Raw genomic sequence first — 22,085 nt, 5'->3', positions numbered from 1 at the left:
AGGTTTTTTGGTTTCACATTGCACAGTTGAGTTCAGCCAGTAGATATACATGCATTGCTTCCCCTGCACCCACTTTACACCCCCCACCCCTGCTGCCATCAGTGCGGCCCTCGGTCACACCAAAGATCAAACTTTGCCGTCCGGTGAAGTGTTAGTGAGGACCCAAGATCTACAGCATCTACTTTTAGAGGAGCTCCTGTTACAACAAAAATGTTAAATGTAAAGCACTCTACCGCTGATTGGGGCAAGACCCTCTCTCTAACCAACAGCTAAAATAAAATACAAATAGAGGTTGTAACAATACCTGGCCAACCTCTACGGCATCACAACGAGCCTCACACCTTTGGTAGCGCATACTCTCATCTGAGAGCCAGAAACCTCCCCCCCCCCCCCCCCGAGGTCTGCGAGGAAAGGATTACTCCCCACCAAGTTACTCTTAAAATGACACACTATCCAAACACCATGGTCAGTGAAATAACACAGGAATCAAGAAGGTGTGCTTCATTTAGTGTGATGGAACGCATAAGCTTGAAGGTGCTATCCTGAGGTCTTGTACCCATATCAGCTAAGAAAGTGCATAAGTACCACGCAGAGCCAGACTGAGAACTAAAACCAGCCCATGCAAAAAAATGTCAACCCCCCCCTCCCCCCCCCGTTCAAACCATGTGAGTATCGCAAGCAAGCCTGACTCTCTCCCGTGGATCTGAAGACAAAGATCTTTCATCAAAGAAGGTTTTGGGAAAAATGGGTCTAACTGATGCACATTACAGTGTGCTTTATTAAATATATTAGATAAAAAGCCATCTAAACTGCAAGCAGCTCTGCAGGAGGACTAATGAAATATTGCAACAGTTCAGCTCTGCAGCAGTTCCCAGCAGCATATTTGCACCAAAGCAGAAAAATAAACTGCGCCATGGCCGGTCCCAAGCCCAGCTGCAAAAGGAGGAGGGTTAAGCGATGGGCTAGCTACCCCACCAAGTAAAAAAAATAAATTCTAGCTAAAAAATGTGAAACAAAAGACCAAGAGACATTCTGGCCTTCGAGGTGAGAGGAGCCTCCTTCAGGGAGAGTTATGACACCTTGTGGTGAAAGCGAGAGATCCCTGGCCTCCACAAAGCTGATCCACCTGCTTTCAACACGACCATCAGCATTGGGACATGAGGACCATGTATGAGACAGGTAAGACAGCCCCAGGGCAGGGGAGATGAAAAGATACAACTTTCCCCTGCTTGGCATCAGTGAAACCAGATTGAGACAGTCCGGACAAATGAACACTAGCTCAAGGAGGAATACTTCTGTATTCAGGACACGAGGAAGAGAACACCCACATACTCAGGGAGTAGCACCGATGCTAACGCCTGCAGTCAACAGCGCTCTGACTGGATGGGAAGCCTACAGTCCCAGAATTATCACAGCAACCTTCCGCACAAAGAGAAAGAGGATCAGCAGGAATGTCATCCAGTGCTATGCACCTACAAATAAAAGCAAAGTAGAGGAAAAAGAAAAGTTTTACAACAAACTCCAGTCCATCCTGGAGAAATGCAGAGAGAGAGACATTGCCATACTGCTGGTGTCCCCCAATGCCAAGAATGGAAGCGATAACAAGGGGTACGAAGAAGTCATGAGCAACCATGGCCTTGGCGACATGTACTAGAATGGTGAAAGGCTTGCAGATCTCTGTGCCCTGAGCAGTCTGGTGATATGCGGTAATGAATTCCCACACACTAGAGTACACAAGGCAACCTGGGTGTCACCAGACCACTCAAAGGAGAATCCGATCGACCACACCTGCATTGCCAAGAAGGTCCTTGCAGGATGTGAGAGTGATAAGAAGTGCATCCGTGGCACCAGACCACCACATTGTCATGGCGAGACTAAAGCTGAAGGAAGGATGGATGGAACCAACAAACCAATGCCAGTGATATAACATCACCATCCTCAAAGATGCACAGAAACAAAGTGAATACTCAGTCACCCTCAGTAACAAGTTTCATGTCCTGCAAGAACTAGAGGACGATAGAGACCCAGTAGGACGTCAGTGGGAGAAGATCAAAGAAACCGTGACATCAACCTCCCAGAGAGTAATGAGTCCCAAGAAACACCAACATAAAGACTGGACCTCCACCAAGACTCTCCGCAAAATCCAAGAGAGAAAGGAAAAGAAAGCTGCATTCAACACCAGCCAACCAAGAGCAGAACAAGAAAAAGCTCAAGCCGAATACACCAGAACCAACAAGGAAGCAAAGAGAAGCTAAAGAGCAGACAAGCAAATATTCATCAATGGTCTTGCCACAGAAGCCTAGGAAGCAGCAAGCCAGGGAAACTTGAAAGAACTCCACGATATAACAAGGAAACTCTCCGGCAGATACAGGAAGCCAAAAAGACCTGTTTAAGACACTGCTGAGAAGACTATCATGGGTAACGAAGGCCAACAACAAAGATACGTGGAGCACTTTGAAGAACTGCTGCTTCAGTCTCCACCAGACGTACAGCCAGCTGACAAAGACATGCCAATCGACTGCAGCAGACCAACCAAGGAAGAAATGCAGCAAGCCATCAAACATCTAAGAAATGGGAAGGCAGCAGAACCTGACAATATTCCTGTAGAGGCACTGAAGGCAGACATTGAAACTTAAGTAGGCATGTGCTACCTGATGTTTGGAAGGATCTGGGAAGAGGAAAAGGTGCCATCAGACTAGAAGGAGGGATCTCATCAAGATCCTAAAGAAAGGTGACCTGAGTAACTGCACATACTACAGAGGGATAACTCTTCGATCCAACCCAGGCAAAGTGTTTAACAGAGCCATCCAGAACAGAATGAAGGAACAAGGCGACTTTTGTTGTGAGACCAGCAAGCTGACTTCCGCAAAGATAGTTCCAGCACAGACCAGATTGTAACACTACGCATCATCATTGACTAGTCGATGGAATCAAACTCCCCTCTCTAAGTCAATTTCATCGACTATGGGATGGCATTCAACAGCGTGGACAGAGAGATCCTTTGGCATCTTCTCCACCACTAAGGTTCACCAGATAAACGTGTAAGAATCATCAGGAACTCCTACAAAGGAATGACCTACAAGGTAGTCCTTGGAGGACAACTCACGGAAGCCTTCCAAGTGAGGACTGGAGCAGGGCCGGACTGGGAACCGAAACCAGCCCTGGCAAACTGCTCGGCCGGCCCCCCATGGGGAGGAGGGGGTGCAGTTGAGCAGTTTGCAAGGGCTGGTTTCCGAGGATTTTGTTACAGGCGGCTGATATTGTCGACCCCCGGTAACAAACACAGCCCCCAGGGGCTCAAAACCGGCCCCCACCCTAGCAGCCCACCGGGGAAACGCCTGGTGCCGCTACGGCCAGTCCGGCCCTGGACTGGAGCCCATGAGGGTTGTTTGCTCTTGACTTTTCTCTTCCTGGTAGCCATAGACCACAGCAAGGAGAAGAAATGGGATTCTGTGGACATCTTGGACGCAGCTTGACGACCTAAACTTTGCTGATTTCCTGGCTTATTCTCACATACCCATCTGCAGATGCAAGAGAAGACCAACAATGTGGAAGGCAAGTCAGCACAACTTGGCCTCAACATCCACAGAGAAAACCCAGATCCTAAAGGCTAACATGGCCAGCACAACTGCAGTCACCTACCTGGGCAGTGTCATAGACAAGCAGGGCGGCACAGACACTGACGTCAAAGCAAGAATCGACAAAGCAAGGGCTGCCTTCATTCGGCTAAAGAAGATCTGGAGTTCCAAGGACCCAATGCTGCAACCCAAGATCAGGCTTGTTAACACCAATGTAAAATCGGTCCTTCTGTATGGAGCTGAAGCTTAGACAATAAGAGTGACCACCGCTAACAAACTCCACACCTTCATCAACACCCGTCTGAGGAAAATTCTCAAAATCTGCAGGCCAACCACCATCAGCTACAACGGCCTATGGCAGCAGACTTTCTAACTCTCTGCTCATGAAGAAATTGTGAAAAGATTCTGGAGCTGGATAGGTCGCACCCTCTGCATGGCATGTTTCAGCTGCGAGTGTTAAACCAATGTATCAATTGTAAAACGTGCTGCCTACGACTATCCCAATTAAATGTGACAGTCCGATCACATCTCAGATGGCTATCACATACCATACTGTTCGATCTACAGCAGTTACTTTTAGAGGTGCTCCTACTACAACAAAAATGTTAAATGTAAAGCACTCTACCGCTGATTAGGGCCAGGTCCTCACTCTAACCTACAGCTAACATAAAATATAAATAGGACGTTGTAACAATACCTGGCAAACCTCTACGTCATCATGGATAGCCTCACACTATTGGTAGCACAAACCTGAGAGACAGAAACCCCAAGGTCTTTGGAAAAAGGATTTCTCCCAAAGTCACCGTTAAAAGAGACATTTTCCAAAGGGCATGCTCTGACCCCGACTTTGAACCCTCAATGGAAAAGATGAAGGCCAAGAAACACCTGGTACCAAGCCTGAAGGCTGACTGCACGGAGATGGGTTACACCTGGCGTGAGATTGAAAGAAAAGCCCAGGACCGAGATGGCTGGAGAATACGGACTGATGAACTATACCCCAGGAGGGGTAGTAGGCATAAATAAGTAAGAAATACATATGATCGTAAAATAAACTGTGTGACAGATACAAAAAAAATTATGAAAAGAAGGCAAACATATGTATCACTGATGACGATTAACTAGGACCATTTTCCAGCCGTTACAGTCCTGAAAACTAGCGACCTGTAATGGGTGCAAGTTTACGTCTGTAGAGCAAATTGAGCACTCTGTAGGGTGTGGACATCGGTAAGGGAACGCGGCAAGAATAGGGCCTCTGGCGGTCTCAGGGCTGGATCTTGGAAGTCCAGCCCCAAAAAGCACCGCTATTTGGAGTCCACCAGAAGTGCCAGTATGTACGAATTACCAGCCACTCCACTACGCTTGCACATGTGTGCAACTCGCAAAAATGCAGTTGAAAGGCAGAACACATATCTGCTTTACTGCGGTACAACACGTTGGACACATCAACTTCAAATACTAAACATTGAACTGAGCATGCCTCAGTGCTCTCACTACTCTACTAGACTTGATCTTACGTTGTATTTTGTTCTTACAATAGTTCTGTCAAAGACATGAGAATTTTACGTTGATTTTCAAACTTGTTTAAAGAGTACATACTTCCAGTGCTGAGAGTTAGACAACAAATTAACCTTTAAATTTCCCGCTGCGAGCCCCTGCAACAGAGAATTAACTATTATGTAATGCACCCAACACCTCTTTTGGTCCTTGGGTAGCCATCTTTAATTCCCATGGGTTCTACATGATGCTATCCTAGATCTGATAAAGTTTGTGACCCTGTATGTAAGCGGCCATCCTTAAACCAGGGAAGTTTCTACATACACACCTGACAGGTGTATAATATTGTATGACAACAGCCATTGTTAAGCCCCAAACATTCCTGCATGACTCTGTAACCGACCTCAAATTGGTGTATAACCTTGCATGAGTAGGGACAGTTTTAAACAGCAGAACTTCCTGTATGATGCTGTTAGAAACCTGGCAAAGGTGTGTATCCTTGTGTGAGAGCCGTCTTTTAGGTTCTGAGCTTCCTGCATCGGTTTGTGTCTGTGTGAGCCTCACCATCTTTAAAGCTGCTGCCCGCCTATATGATGCTATAGTGCATTTGATAACGGGCTGTGTTCTTGCACGGGAACTACAATTTCTAACCCTTCAAACTTTCCACCACAGTACTGAAACTGTCATGATAGACGTTGGTGCCTCCCTGTAGGCGCATAACCCTTAAAATCTGGACCGTGGTGCATGCTGTGTCTCACATTTACGTGGCCGTGTCTGGGGTGTACATGCCCTTTGCCTCCTATCCAACTTGAGGATGTGTTTCAAACTCACTATAAGGTCATATAGCTCACTCCAAGGACCACAGATACAAAGACGACTCCCTAAAGGTGCGTTAAACAACTTTCAGGGAAAACCCTTGAAAGAAAATAGTACTGTGTAGACCGAGGAATACTGTCCGTCTTTTAACCCGTTGACTCTAGTTCATCCTTGAAATATCGAATGTGAGGAAACACCATTTATGTGGCATTTGTAGAGTGTGAGTCTCACCAAAAGGCGGCAGAGCGCTGTACAGTGTCAAATCCAAAGGTCTAGTCAAGGAGTGATTGGAGATGGAGAGGTGGCGGGCTTGGAGGGCAGAAGTGGACTGATACAGCCTTGTCATGTAGCACCCTTTAAAAAGTGCTTCAAGAATAAGCTATTCTATATATTGCAGTAGGCCTGGCTGGGCAAGGAGAATATTTCAAATTCCTGCAGGCCAACCCTTGTGCTTTTGTTAAACGCATAGAATAGTCCGCAACAGCTCCTTAAGGAGCACATAAAACAGGGTGATGGTGGCAGGTAGGCTGAGGGGAAAAAAAGAAGCGGTAGGCAATACGACGAGGATAACAGGCTGGCAGACGGGTCAATGACATAGTGGCCACTAAACACCAACACGTGCACATCTACTGAATAACACCGCAGCATTGCACATTCCCAAACAGCTGCGCTAGCACCCCATGGGTCGCCAGATGTGTACGATAGCTGCCGACGCGGCATCTGCAATGACATTCCCTGGGTGTCTAACCGTATTTAATGACATTCCCACACTCCCAAATAATGTGGAATGATGCGGCTAGGCTTCCTTGCATCCTTGACGTCGGCAGTCACGCTGCATCCGGGTAAATACAGCTGCATACTACAGGGACATTTACACACCTACATTTCCTGGCTGTGGAGGTTACATCATCTAGTAATTCCAGTGTGTACACATCTATGGTTACATTCCACAGACATTCCCTTGTATTAAGACATCTGGGGTGGTACTTTCAGTGCATCCAGGCGTCTACAGTACAATGCCATCTAGGCTTACATTCCCTTTGTAGGCAGGCGCTACAGTTACATTCCCTTCACATACAAGCGTCTCGGCACTGTCCCCCGTGAGGACAGACGTCTAAGGTTACATTCCCTTGGTAGGGAGCATCTCTGGTTACAATCTCGGGGTGTCCCGGCATCCTCCGCTACCCTCTTGGGGTCCCTACACTGACAGGAGACCCCGAGCCCTTTATAAGACTGGGGGCGGAGACCCCACCGGGTCACCCTGGAGGGGACAAGGTGTCGACCACTGTCCTCATTTTTGAGACTCTGTGAATGGCAGTCCTGGAGCTGTTTTGGGGGCGGGGTGAAGAATCGGAACATATGAGAGTGGGGGTGGGGTGTCAAAGGAAGAGCACACGCTTCAGTGGGAGAAAGCCTTGTGGCACATTAGGAAGTGGGCGTGGCCGGGTCACTGGCGAGAGGTGTCCACTGCAGGGGGAGGGGGCAGGACTCCCTTCAGGAGCGAGAGGGGGGGGCACAAATTAGTCAGTACATGAGAAGGCAAAGGTGCAAATTGGGACCAGTAGACTTGGGAACAATCAGCGCCTGACAACGGAAGGGGTGATGGTCGGGAGGACATATGTAAGGATGGAAAGAGATACTCCTCGAGAAGGCGGGACAGCGAACAGTGAAGGCACGCTATACAGCGCCCCCTACAGCCCTGCAGAATGAACAGCCGCAGCGCCTAGATGCGACGACACCGTGGGAAATAAACACACCCCTGCCCTCCAAGTGAAATAATAAACACACCCGTGCTCTCCAAGCCAAATACGCAGCATTTTCAGACAGTGGTAAAACTGTCTTGCGAGCCCAACTCCCCCCTCACGAGCAGTTTACAAGGGAAGTCATCACCCCGGGCAAACCTTGTCCGAGAGCGCCAGCATTGTCTGGGACATCCCGGGTGCAGTGTCTGGAAAGTGGTCGCACCCCTCCCCCGCAGCTTGCCCAATGAACACAGCGCGTCCCCCCAACAGGCACATTTGTTTACTCTGGTGGGGGGCTGAACGGGACTCGCGCGATGGGGATCACACACTTACCGTTCACGTCCGCAACAGCCGTTCCTTCATCTCACGGGCGGGGGGCGGCCGCGGACAGGACTGTCTGTTCGGCAGACGAGGGGGTCTCGAGCGTCCCGTAAATCCCTTTTCAGTTAGGCTCCACAAACTCCAAATGGGCCAGGAAGAGGCGTCCTTCTCCGGGCGGCAGCGTTGTCTGTGACAAGAAGGGTGAAAAAAAAAGCAGAGGAATGTGAACTCTGCAGGCAGAGCACAAGTTTAACACGAGAGGGGCCGCCCCGTCGCCCCCGGAGCTCCGCCCCCGAACCAGCCTCCCAGCGGAGGGCAGCCCACAGGCAGAGAGAGAGCCGAGGAGAGAGAAGAATGGGAAAGAGGGCACGGCGGGTGGGGAGAGGAAGTGACCGGAGGGGCGAGAGAAAAGAGTGGGATAAACTGAGAGCCGAGGACGGGAAAAGGAAAATAGGGGACAGAGGAAAGAGAAACAGAGGAAGAGCGCGGGGGAGGAAATCGAAACAACCAAAGAGCGTCCAGAAAGCTGGGGATAAAAGAGTAAAGCGGATGAGTAAATAGAAGTGAAACAATGAAACAAGAGGAGAATGGAGAAAAGAAGTGAAGAGAGAGAAGAAGGAGGCAGGGAGAGAAAGGAAGGAGGCGCTGGAGAGTGAAAACGAAGAGGCTATTGATGATTGGAAAGAAAACTAGAGAGGATATGAGAGGACAGGAGAGACGTGAGATGACGAAGGGAAACAAAGGGAAGCTAATGATAATTTACGTTAGAGACAAAACAATACATGGCAGGTGAAGAGGGACAAGAGAGGGAGAAACAATGGAAACAAAAGCAAACTGGAGAGGAGGAGGGGAACGGATGAGGCGTGGTAGACACAGTAGAGAGAGGAGGCTGGTGGTAAGGAAAGGAAATAGAAGGGAATAAACGACAGATGAGTAAAGACGAATGTGAGGGGGCTGAGGGCACACTGACCCCGCGCGAGGGCGGCTGGACTATGCAAGGGGCCGCATACCTCTAGGTCTATAGATAGAGCGGTATCCGGTGACCACTGTGCACAGAAATAGCGCCTGTGCAGTTGTTCTAACTTCCACCCCGCGCCCTGAGGGCGGGCCCGCGCACCGAGCGCGCACTGGCTGGCCATGTGTACAAACACCTCATCCCACGGTGCCCGCCCACTCACTGGTGCGACTGCACCGGCTGTCCCATTCACTGCCGTGACACACCTCCGGCGCCTGGTGGCCACGTGGACACGGCAACCGGGCGTCTTTTCAGCACGTGCAGAAACATGCCCTGGCAATGCCAACAGGTGCGGCTTATAAATGAAAGTACCTCTCAGGCACTCAATAATCTATGATACATGCACTGCCACTCATCCGTGCATCCATTCCTTACCTCTTTCTTGCATTCACCTATTTATATAACCACAGTTAAGTACACACACAAACGCGTCAACAATACTCAAGATAGATTAAAAGACTAAACATAAAAAATGCTGCTGCCTAATTTTACGGAGCATATGCTTGCAATAACAAATTCAATTCAATAAAGCCGCAGGTGGCGGTCTCGCAATGTCAGGGCACCGAGCGCGTCACGGTTCTAAAGTTTCATCATGGTTGTTGCGGCTAGGGCAATGTTTTGGTAATCTCGGAATGGTAAATAAGGGATACATCACAGATAATACCATTCCAGGATGGACGGAGGAGTGACCATGAGGGATGCGGTGCACTGTAAACAAAAGGAGTGGCAAGCAAGCGACCATTAGTGCTGCCTGGAGAGTAGTATGCCCTACAAAATGAAAATAAAAAGAGTAGAAAGAAACAAATGAAAGGGAACGTATAAAAGAAAACAGAGGTAAGCTAAAAGATTGGTTCACCAGAGGCATATTATGGCAGGGCAAATGCCCGCCGTTCTCAACCAGCGGTAGTAGGTCCTCTCTTGTTTATTTCCGGCCCAACAGCAATTTTATTTAACGTTTACCACAAATATTCAGACTCGCTTTTACCTAACAAGATTACGGCTATTGACCCTGCATTTTTTAGTAGCTTTCCCAACACAGACAACCTAGGGCCCTGCCCCTGTGACAATTGGGCAGTCCAAAGCACATTGCACCTGGTGTTTTTTTGTACCCTATATAAGGAGCCTAGGCGCAGATGTTTAGTCCCGATTTTAAAAAGCTACAGGCCAAGCTCCTTTACTGATGGTTTTAATCTTTTGTATTCTTTGGCCACATCAGATATATGCATTGGGGTTTCCAATTTTATTAAGGTGGTAATTGCTATTAGAAAACGATATTGATATCTGGAATTGATTCACATTATTTTGAATTAATAATGAATTTCTTTTTAGTGTTGTTTTAGACTGATTTTAGGGATGGTATTCTTAAATTGTATGCAACACAAAAAGATGATGGACGTAATGTTGAACATTGTCTAACATTCACCCCCAGTCACAGATCTGGGTTTAATCCATCGTTATTTTGCTCACCACGCCACCCCAGTTCAGACACAGCCATATGCAAATCAGTCTTGACCCTGTGCCTCATGGGAACAGTCCAGACAAAACTGCCAGGCCATGTCTACCCTGGACAGGAATCTAGCAACCTAGGACCGGTTTTGGGCTTTCAGCCCTCATCAGCCAGGATAGCTTGACTCCAGTGGCGTAGTGAGCACGGGACCCACGTCTGGGCATACCCTTCCCTTTTAGGGTGAAAATGCAACACAAAAAGATGATGGACGGAATGTTGAACATTGTCAAACATTCACCGCCAGTCACAGATCTGGGTTTAATCCATTGTTATTTTGCTCACCACGCCACCCCAGTTCAGACACAGCCATATGCAAATCAGTCTTGACCCTGTGCCTCATGGGAACAGTCCAGACCGAACTGCCAGACCATGTCTTCCCTGGACAGGAATCAAGCATCCTAGGACCGGTTTCGTGCTTTCAGCCCTCATCAGCCAGGATAGCTTGACACCAGTGGCGTCCCGTGCTCTCCATGCCACTGGAATCAAGCTATCCTGGCTGAAGAGGGGTGAAACCCCGAAACCGGTCCTAGGATGCTTGTTTCCAGTCCAGGGAGGACCTGGCTTGGCAGTTCGGGCTGGACTGTTCCCATGAGGCACAGGGTCAAGACTGATTTGCATATGGCTGGGTTCAAACTGGAACGGCATGGTGAGCAAAAAAACGATGGATTTAGGCCCAGATCTCTGTACTGGGGTGAATGTATGACATTGTTCTGCATTCTGTCCATCAACTGTTGTCTTTGCATTTGTCACCCGAGTGGGAAGGGTATGCCCAGACGTGGGTCCCGTGCTCTCCATGCCACTGGAATCAAGGTCTCCATGCCACTGGAATCAAGCTATCCTGGCTGAAGAGGGGGAAACTCCGAAACTGGTCCTAGGATGCTGGTTTCCAGTCCAGGGAGGACCTGGCTTGGCAGTTCGGGCTGGACTGTTCCCATGAGGCACAGGGTCAACACTGATTTGCATATGGCTGGGTTCAAACTGGAACGGCATGGTGAGCAAAAAAAAAACGATGGATTTAGGCCCAGATCTCTGTACTGGGGTGAATGTATGACATTGTTCGGCATTCTGTCCATCAACTGTTGTCTTTGCATTCTTAAATTGTATTCCTTTTAATAATAATTGAAATGACTGAAGTGATTATCATGTGTATGTAATTGGGCTATGGTAACTACAAAATGTATAGTTGATTTTATGTACTTTATGGGTTTTTTTTTTCTCTGAAACCGAATAAAGTTACCTTGATGATGATGATGGTTCACTAGCCCTGGCACAGAACTATACTCATTTTCAGGCAGATGTCCACATGCAATCAGACAAATGATGTCATCGCAGGGCAAGAGAGAGCCCATGGCTACAGTGAGCTGACCCAATACCCCAAGGTAAATGCTGTCCTGAATGGAAGCGGAGTCTAAATTACACTCATGCAGATCAATGGCAGAAGAGGGCCCACGCAAAATTCCTCTATGTGGCAACGGAGGACCAAATTATGCAACACGTTTGACTAAATTGTGCACCACGAGATGGTAAATTATACGGCATGCAGCATGTTTTGTTATAGTACTAACTATTGTAATAATTGTTGCTAGAATCTCTTATGAAGCCCTGACAAGCTCAGTTGTCTGCAAGGATCTTGTAATCCAAAAATGTCATTTAATATACATGAATATATAAATATAATTAGGGGGCTCAAATTCATATGATTCCTCAGCTGCAGAATTTTCTGCATAATTATGGATTTGCCACATAATCCAGATGTTTCATAATTTGTAAGATTTTAGCAAAAATTTGTTTAAGCTCAAATGTGTCAAAAGTTACTAGGAATGCAGCAAAATGTGTTTCGTTGCAGTGAAGGTTGACTCGTCACCTTTCAGTTACTTTTTGCTGTATTTGGGTGGTAAACTGGTGTTAATGAGGTGAAACCATTGCCTAGACAGTGTTAGCATGTGTGGAAATGACAAAGTACAAATATGGTAAAGCTAGGTTTGTCAAAGGGGATGATCAGCAACAACATACTTGCCTCAAAGGTAATATGAGATTTAATCTTACCAAATATATGTCTACAGGCTTTAATACTGTGCAATAACAATTGATCCGTAATAAATAATGAGGCCTTCTGCCTTTGTCTGAACTTTTGATCACAAACAGATCAGATCTATGGCATATGAAATAACATTTCACAATGAACCAATCAGGTTTATAGATTTTAACATAAGCGAGCCACCATTCCCAACACAGACTGTTTTTGAGCATCTGCTTGCCCATAAGGCATCCATCTGGTATACTGTAATAAAATTCCAAATATGCACAAAAATTGATGTTATATAATATAAAGTCCCATCTAAAAGGGCCCGATAAAGATTATCATAGTTCAAAATCATCCATCCCCAGTTTGTTTAAGTGGGTCACTAACACCAAAACCCTTGCCTACTATGGTAATCTGTGAAGTTCCGAGTACCAAAACACCAGCTTTAGCAAAGTGTAATATCAACCCACCCTTAAATGGCTATTGCTTTTAACACATGCTTTCAACAATAAGTAAGTCATGGCTACTTTCTGTCATTCCATTGCTTAATAAACAGATCAAACCTATAGAATCTGACATACCTTTTCCCAATGAAACAATAAGGCATATAGTCGTTACTGCTGGCTTGACAACACAAACCAACACTGGCCTACTGAAGTGCTCATAAAGTGGCAATCATCATGCATATAACATTATAAATATGTACACATTTACAGTTGTCAAAACGATATACATCTCTCAAAAGAGCCTATCAAGGATTGTCACATTTAAAATCTTCGCCTCCCAGGTTTTGTTGGAAGAGCTGAAGACCAAAATGCTTTCTTATTGTGGTAATGTTTAAGAATTAATGGAATATAGTACCTGTCTACATGCTGGCTTTATCAAATTCTTTCACAATAAATAAGCTAGGCCTATTATCTTTGCCCTACCGTTTCGCAATAACCAGATTAGACCTATAGCATCAGATATACCCTTACAGAGTGACCCGATCAGACCAGTAGCCTTTATTAATGGCGTCGCCATAACCATTCACGGCCCACTGTATTGATTTCCCACAAGGCAACAATCAGGCTCACATGGTCATAAAGCTACAAGTGTACACAAAATGATAGCCGGTTAAGCAAAATACTATCTTTCCTACAATAGCCTAACAAGCAATATGACAGTGCAAATCTCCTAGTCTCACAGTTTGTAAGAGGGGGCAACCAAACCCACCATTACCTATTATAGTAGTCTGTGATATTCCTTACAACAAAATACCTCTCTGACAGTTTTAATACAGAATAAAAACAATCCACCCTTAAATGCCTTTTGACTTTCATATATGCTCTTCATAATTGGTGATTTCTATAATGAACAGATCAAGCCGACAGCTGTGATAACTGGCTTGCCTTTGTAACCAACCCAGTCCATCTGTATTGAGTATAAGCTTCCCCACAAGTTAAAAAGTGCAATAGAAGAACTCTTTTTCACTAGAAGCAGATACCTTCTGCCCAATCATATGCAGTACTTAAGTTAACCAAGACGTGGGCAGAGCCTAAGCCCCCCTCTTTGTACTACCTCTGAAAACTGTTTTCTGTTGATACCATATTTGTACATGACAACTGCTCTGTAAAGTCAGATCTAAAACAAGCATCAGCAATGCAATATGTCTCTCATTTACGCAAGTTTGAGCTATTTGCATTGTAAATGACAATACCTTATATTTAAGTTTTGGTTTTTAATACATAAATAAAAGGCATTGTCATTTACAATGCCAATAGCTTAAACTCTTGCAAATGTGAGACCTATTACATTCCAAATGCGTGAAGGCATTGCTGAGTTGTCCCCTTCTGTCACCCATGGCCCCTGAAGAGCTCCCTGTTTGCGAGTTAAATAAACTAAGCCGGTGGTCACAACTGCACACGATAGACCCTCCTGCAGTAAGAGAAATTCATTAAAAGAAAATAGTGCTTACAGACTAAAGAAGACGTACCTGTAACAACCGTAGTAAAAGGGCCAGTCCTCATGGGAGGTTACAAATGAAGACAAGACGATACTAAGGAGGGACTAACAGGCCTAATAACGAATCAGACGCCTGCATTTACGAAGGACAACGACACAAGCAAATGACAAATATGGGCGGAGAGTGGGCGGGGCTTCAAGTACATATGTCAATATTGCATGGCTTTCAGAGCAGCGCATGCGCTGCCCAGGCTTGACCTAAAAAGGCACACAATTATGAGAGGCAGACAGCAGTCATTTACGAGAATCAGGATGATGGGGTGAGGAGTGGAGGGTGTTAGCACTTAGAACTTTTCTGCCTGTGAAGAATTAATAGTAAGAATATGGGACCGGCAGTGTCTAAGGCCATGAAGAGAGAAGGTTGAAAAGGAAAGACAGACAGACCCATTCAGCTTATGAAGAACGAAAGGCGAGAAGGAGGACAGGCCTACAAAATTATGTAGGTGCCATTTTTATATAGAATAGAAAATGTAAAAAAATACATCGGAGTAGCACAAAAATGTTTTTAAAGTGGACGACAATTGGCTGCCTGGCCTTCGCAAATGAATAAATAAATAAAAAACTAGATTAATTAAAGAAAGACCGCTGGAGGGGGCAGCAGTGGGGGAGGAGGAGGCCGGAAGCAGGAAGCAATGGGGATCAGAATCTTGGAAGGGGGCAGCAATGGGGAGTGGTCGGGTGACAGCAGCAAATGGGAGAGGGAGGGTGGGAAGAAGAAGCAATGGGACAGTGGGAAGGGCCAGCAAAGGGTGGAGGGCGGGAAGGGATATTAAAGGGGAGAGAAAGGGTGATTGGTGCAGCAACGGGGAGCAGTGGAGGCGTGGAAAAGCAGCACTTGATGGAGAAGCACACAAGTGAGAAAGCAATACTGGGGAGAAACACAGGGCGAGTGCAACATGGAGGGGGCAGGAGCGAAGCACATGGGTGAGAGAGACCAACACGCAGCACAGCAGAGAAGAGGAAGAGAAATACATAAGGGAAACAGCTGGAAAACACATGCATTCTCATGGAGTGTTTTACAAAAAAGAAAAATGAAGTTGCCGAAAATAAGCAGTGAAAGGACACAAGCAAAGAGGCTATGCTCCAGGGGAGGGATAAACATGGAAGAGCATGGCAAGCCAAGTGGCAATAAAGCCAACCAATAGTAAACAAAAGGCGGGCTCAGGGCCCACAGTAAATTCACTATAGGTCTTTCAAAATCAGACAGTTTGTGCTGTATGGTAGGCTCAACTTAAAAATGAGTGACAAGAAGGAGGAACAGGCACAATCTTTGAGTCTGAGAGAATATAGGATGAGAAGGCGGAACAGGAAGACAATCTGGCAAAATGAAAGGTCGTGGTGGGAAGCAAGGAGTGTCAGAGCCATAAGCTTTGACTCCGTGAAGGAAGAAGTGTGAAAGTCTGAAACAGGGCCACATCTTGCAATGGATAGCGGGGTAGGGTTGGAGCTATGAGGAAGGTATGGCCAGTGTTAGATGGAGGTGCAGATGAAAGATGCAGTGATGAATGAAGAGTCATGGAGGGGAGACCAAGTCTGTCCTTTGGATGGCTGAGGATAGATTACAGATTGTTATGCTTGATCTTGTAGGTGGGAAGAGAGACAGGAACTTTGACTTTTGGGTGGGCACAGAGAAGAAGCAGGGGTGTGAACTCTGATGAAGAGACAGATGGTATCTTTGATGACTGGAAGGACAGGGTGAATACAATAGAGAAACTCTGAAAAGCACAGAGTCTGATTAATGGAAGGAGCGGGCGGAAAGAAAAGGGGATGTGAAGAAGAAAGGCCCAGAATCTGATGAATGGATGGACATGGTGACCGGAAGAGAGAAGAAGGGAAGAACAGGCGGCCGGGGACAAAATCTGACAAAGTGAAAGAAAGGTTGGGAGAAAGAGCAGAAACAAAGTCTGATGAATAGGAGGACGTGGTGAGAAAAAGAAAGAAGCTGCGAAAAACAGAGGGTGTAAGTTTGGTGATGGAAGGCTGGGGTAAGAGGAAGACAGAAACAGTGAACAACCAAAGGCCATAATCTGATGAATAAAAGCAGAGAGAGAGAGAGAAGCAGTGAACAGCAGAATGCTAAAGACTGATGAATGGAAGGATGGGGAGAGAAGATAGTCTGTGAAGAACAGAAAGCCAGAGCGTGAAGAATGGAATGGCAGGGTAAGGTGAAGGAAGAAGTTGTGAAGAAAAGGGGGCAACATCTAACGAATGGAAGGACAGAGGGGTAGGAAAAGAAGAAACCAGGACAAACAGGGGTTCAGACTTTAATGAATGGAAGAACTGGGGAGGGGGCAGGAAGAGGGTCTCTGTGAAGAGCAGAAGGCATATGTTTGATGACTGGAAGGATAGACTGAAGATCAGTGGGCAAGAGTCTTGCTAAATCGGAGCACATGAGGAGAGAAGAGAGAATCTGTAAAGAGCAGAGAGCAAGAAAGTCTATGCAAAAGAGAGGGCCAGAGTCCGATGCATAAAGGCAGATGGCGGCAGAAAGAGAAACGCTGTGTAGAGTAGAGGGTCGGAGAATAGACTGGGTGAAAAGAGAGAGGCTGTGAAGAGCAGAGGGTCAGACTCTGATGAATGGGAACAAACACAAGATGATGGACGGAGCGCTGAAACTTTTCAGCGCTCACCCCCAGTCACAGATCTGGGTTGAGTCCATCATCGTTCTTTAGCTCACTTCGCCACCCAAGTCTGACACAGCTATATGCAAATCAGTCTTGACCCTGTGCCTCATGGGAACAGTCCAGCCCAAACTGCCAAGCCATGTCTTCCCTGGACCAGAAACAAGCATCCTGGGACCAGTTTTGGGCGAACAGCCCTCATCAGCCAGGCAAGCTTGAATCCAGTGACAAAGTGAGCAAGGGTCCCATGTCTGGGCATACCCTGCCAAATTAGGGCGAACAAAGTAAACACAAAGAGATGATGGACGGAGCGCTGAAACTTTTCAGACACTCACCCCCAGTCACAGATCTGGGTTGAATCCATCTTCGTTCTTTAGCTCACTTCACCACCCCAGTTCGGATACAGCTATATGCAAATCAGTCTTGACCCTGTGCCTCATGGGAACAGTCCAGCCCAAACTACCAAGCCATGTCTTCACTGGACCGGAAACAAGTATCCTGGGACCGGTTTCGAGCTAAAAGCCCTCGTGAGGAATCAAGGGCCTGTAACGCAAGAGTCCACAAGCAGACCAGGGAGCCTGTGACGTAGCATACCACAAGAGAGATACAGGTAATGACTGGACTAACAGTTGGAAGCGGCAATTCCACTTACCCATTTATAAAAGATTATCACAGAATCCAGAAAGGACAATATGCGTTTTGGGGTTTATTCCAAACGGAATTGGAATACAATATACTTGTCCCTCAGCTGAACACAGAAACTGGGTAATGGACTCCAGAAGTAGTGTTTTTTTAACCAACTGAACTTCACAATTCTGTTGCCCATTTATAGTTCAAGGTCGAAAACCTATAGAATACGTTTTGATCCAGTAAGAATTATTTGTAACTGATCAACTATAATTATCAGCAGAGGAGTCTTGTACGCATAGAGGGAGAGAAAGAGAAAGAGAGAAAGAGAAAGAGAGAGAGAAAGAGAGAGAGAGAAAGAGAGAGAGAGAGAGAGAGAGAGAAAGAGAGAGAGAGAGAGAGAGAGAGAGAGAAAGAGAGAAAGAGAGAGAGAGAGAGAGAGAGAGAGAGACTGCGATGACCAGAGGAACATCACTGCCACACTTGTTGCCTATCCCTCCACGTCATGCAATATGTGCCACCTTTAAACAAGCAGTGGCAAATCCAATTTCAAACCAAAGGTCTGGGCTTAATATGAAACACATGCAGCATTAGCATATTACCACAAGACACACAGGAGGTAGCCAGCAGAGAGGGCAGACATGGCTATTGCAAGCTCAATGCAGGCACTCAAGTGGAGGTGGAAGGATACATTCAAACAGCCAACCAATTAGGTGAGAGATGAATACTCCACAGGGCTGAGCAGAGATTGATAAAGGTTCGAATTTAAGGTGGAAAAAGGCTGGCTAAAGTAATCCAATCTTTAAGGGGCAGACTCAAAGCCCACACTATGTATATTGTTAACAATAGGCCTGATTGACAGCTGTGTTGTCAAAACTCAGACCTAATATGTAATCCATGTTATGTATGACCTCTGAGACGGATCTGCAATATTCCTCCTTTTTTTCACATCTAAATGTCCCTGACTGAGCAACAGGGCAGATAGCACTGAGAATGGATTCCTTTCAAGCGGAGCAGCGATTAGACTTCATACTGGCTTTTCATATCACATGGCAAGCATTTAGGTTGGAAGCCAGCGGACACGGGAGGCAACCCATAATCAATTTCTAATTAAAAGAATATGACATACTTTAGGAAATAAGTAGTAGATTTCATCGTTTTTCAGACAAAAGAATGTCTTCTAATGCTGCAGTTAAGGCCAAGGTATAATTATACAGCTGTTCTTGTGCCGAAGGAAGAGCCATCTCAGGGGCGGCTAAACACAAAACCAATACTATGGCCTCAGGCAATAATGGGATTTCAAGAAATGTAGATATCATGTTTCCTATGAAAGGGTTGGAAGAACCTGTTTAAAAAACACGTTACTTACTAACAATGAGAGGCTCCCCATGAGAGGTAAACCCATTGTAAACAAGCACTGGTAAAGTCAATAGGTCTCGGCAATGGCAAGCCCCGAGTTTTTGGCAGTGTCAATGCAAATGTTTTTTACCCGCATGTTTGTGAGGTTGCATGTGTATGCCTGTGTTCACATTTGTGTGTTATTACTTTTGAGTGGGTGGGTGTCTGTGGCTGTGTGTTAAATGTGCATGTTTGTGAGAGCAATTGGCGTGCTCAATACATTGACACACAACATTCGCTAAGCAAGTAAAATACCACTGCACTCCTAAAAATCCAGTGCCTTATGTGAATTCCCCAGTCGGCCTACTAGCATAAACAAGAAAACACTTCTTAATTTTGATAAAGTACACAAAATGGGGAAAAGCCTAAAAATTGATGGTCTATATCATTCTCATGGAATATCAATTAAATGTATCTGTTTCAGTATCGCCCATTAAAACCAAGCATGCATTTTCACATTACAATTGGTGGTTTGTTGTCATCTGGTATCCAATATCGAAATTAGCATTAACAGCATTAAAGATCTAATGAAGAAAAACAAAGACTTCAAGCTGTGAGCGCACTGCGTGCGCCTGTCGGTGATGCTGTCACTTGCCTGGCCATGTATGTGTCAAACTCTTGCTCCCGTGAACCATGTCCAGCCATTATAACTTTAGGAAAACATACTCACAACAGCAGAGGGGCATGGCAGTGCACCCCTGGACTCAACACATAGCAGCCAAAGAAAACTGGAGGTAGGGGTGATACAGAAAACGTACTTCTGAGGGGCGAGGCAGTGTAGGGTGCCACTGATGGTGGGGCTTGGGGTGTGGGGAGTAAATAAGAGCCACCCAGCGGCATGTGATTGGGAGGTACCACTTGAAGAGGTGGCTGTGACGAGGAGTCATCTCTGCATGGGAGTGTAGGTCTACCACGTCAGGTAAAGATGGGGACTCAGAAGACAGGGTTCCATGGGAGGTACCCCTGAATGTAGTATAATGTTATGTTATATACACTTGTAACGCACACAGATACTTAAAGGAGTGTCCCGGCGCGAACCAGACAAGGATAACACAGCCAAAGATAAGAGGACTAAAACAGGAGGGTTTTCGAATGTTTTTTTAAAATTGCAGGATCTTTAATACCTCTCAGAGTCAATGGCAGAGCATTTAAAGCCTGAGCCGCCAGCCGTGAGAAAGAGCAGCCGTCCAGTCTTACGCGCTTAAAACGAGGAGTCTCTGCCAAAAGTTGAGAAGACGAACGCAGCTGTCGTACCGGGGCATAAAAGGCCAGCCTATTCTGTAAGTAGGAAGGGCCCAAATCATACAAGGCTTTATGCACGATGGATAAGATTTTGAATTTTATGTGGGCCTTGACAGGAAGCCAATGCAACAATCGCAAGTGTGAACGCACACTACATCTGCTCGAAAGGCCCAGCAGAAGAAGGGCAGACACATTTTGGATCACCTGCAATTTATCCAACAGGTAACCCGGAATGCCAGCATACAATGCATTGGCATAGTCAAGGCGCGAGAGGATTAGCGCACAAACTACAGTTTCCTTTGCAGCTCTGGGCAAAAGAGGAAGAAACTTCCTCAAAGACCTGAGGATGCTAAAACAGGAGCCTGTTAGCTTCTTTACCTGCGAGGAAAAAATCAGGTTCTCGCTAAGCCAGATCCCAAGGTTCTTGACAGAGTCACCCTTAGAACAAGGGAGTGGAAACCCAGGAGGCCATAGTGTCCTTCTAAAGTCGTCCGGGAAGGAGCCATACAAGAGGATCTCCGATTTCTCCTCGTTACATTTAAGCTGAGCTTGGGCGAGCCAGCGAAAAACAGAAGAAAGACACTGTTGAGCAGGGAGGACAGAGACCTCGTCTCGACCCCAGGAAAACAGCAGTTGAGTATCGTCCGCGTAGGCCGTCACCTTAGCCCCCAAGGTTTCGGCCAAATAAATAAGCGGAGTAACATAGATGTTAAAAAGGAGGGGACTAAGGGATGACCCCTGAGGAACGCCAGTAGCCACAATCTGTGATGCCGAGGCGCACTGGGGGAGCCATCCCTTCTGAGAGCGGCCCTCTAAAAAGGAACTAACCCAACCCCACAACGACCCAGAGATTCCAATCTCGTGGAGGTGATCGAGAAGCAGGGCATGGGGCACCGTATCAAAGGCCGTCGAGAGGTCCAGCATAACCAACGCTGCCCTCCCCCCGGCATCAAGACACTCTCTAATTGCCTCCAACACCTCCAGTAAGGCAGACTCGTACTGAAAGCCGCCCGAAACCCTGATTGCGCCGGATGGAGGAGGCCAGAGGCCTCCACATAATCCGTGAGCTGATTGGTGACCACCTTTTCGCAAACCTTGGCCAGGCTAGGAAGCAAAGAAATGGGACGATAATTTCCTGGGGAGAGAGGGTTCAAAGATGGTTTCTTGAGAAGGGAAAGAATTTTAGCTTGCTTCCAAGAAGATGGAACGCAAGCCTCCTGCAATGACATATTGATAATCTGATTGACCTCCGGATTAACACAGTCCGCAACGAAGCCAAAAGTCTGGCCGCACAGGGATCTGTGGGCGAGCCAGATTTTAAGGCCATCAAAATTTTAAGAGAAGTTGAAAAATCCACCACCGAAAAAGAGGAGAAATTGTGAGACGATTCCGGTGACCGAGAGACAGAAATACCTCGGGCAGATGTATGAGTGTTACTGGGAAAGGTAGATTGAATATCCAGAATTTTGTCCTGAAAGATCCTGGTCAGTATATTACACCAATCCTCTGTAACAGGAGTGGGACGCACCAGGGCTATCGGAGACATAAAGCTTTTTACTATTGAGAAGATTTCTTTGGAGTTATTATTCGCCTGGTCAATCCGCGTTGTAAAGTATTGACTTTTAGCCACCACAATCGCTGCATAATAGCTCTTTTGTTTAGATCTGAACCTAAGCTTTGCCAAGGGGCAATAGCCA

General features: G+C 46.4%; 1 protein-coding gene across 4 annotated transcripts in view; it reads right to left on the bottom strand.

Annotated features, from left to right (window-relative positions):
- The window catches only part of PEAK1 (pseudopodium enriched atypical kinase 1), a 523,641-nt gene that overhangs the window by 133,632 nt on the left and 367,924 nt on the right, over positions 1-22,085 (bottom strand). For 3 of the 4 annotated variants that reach the window (XM_085643878.1, XM_085643879.1, XM_085643880.1), the window contains one exon: positions 7,964-8,138. The exons of the other annotated variant lie outside the window; for it this stretch is intronic. The gene's annotated coding sequence lies outside the window, so the exon portion shown is untranslated. The remainder of the gene's footprint in view (positions 1-7,963; positions 8,139-22,085) is intronic. 4 annotated transcript variants of the gene reach the window in all.

Source organism: Triturus cristatus, chromosome 3_1 (genome assembly GCF_964204655.1).
Source record: "Triturus cristatus chromosome 3_1, aTriCri1.1, whole genome shotgun sequence".
Classification (NCBI taxonomy): Eukaryota; Metazoa; Chordata; class Amphibia; order Caudata; family Salamandridae; genus Triturus; species Triturus cristatus.
The sequence above is the reverse complement of the archived record's forward strand: the minus strand, read 5'-3'. Positions and strand labels throughout refer to the sequence as shown.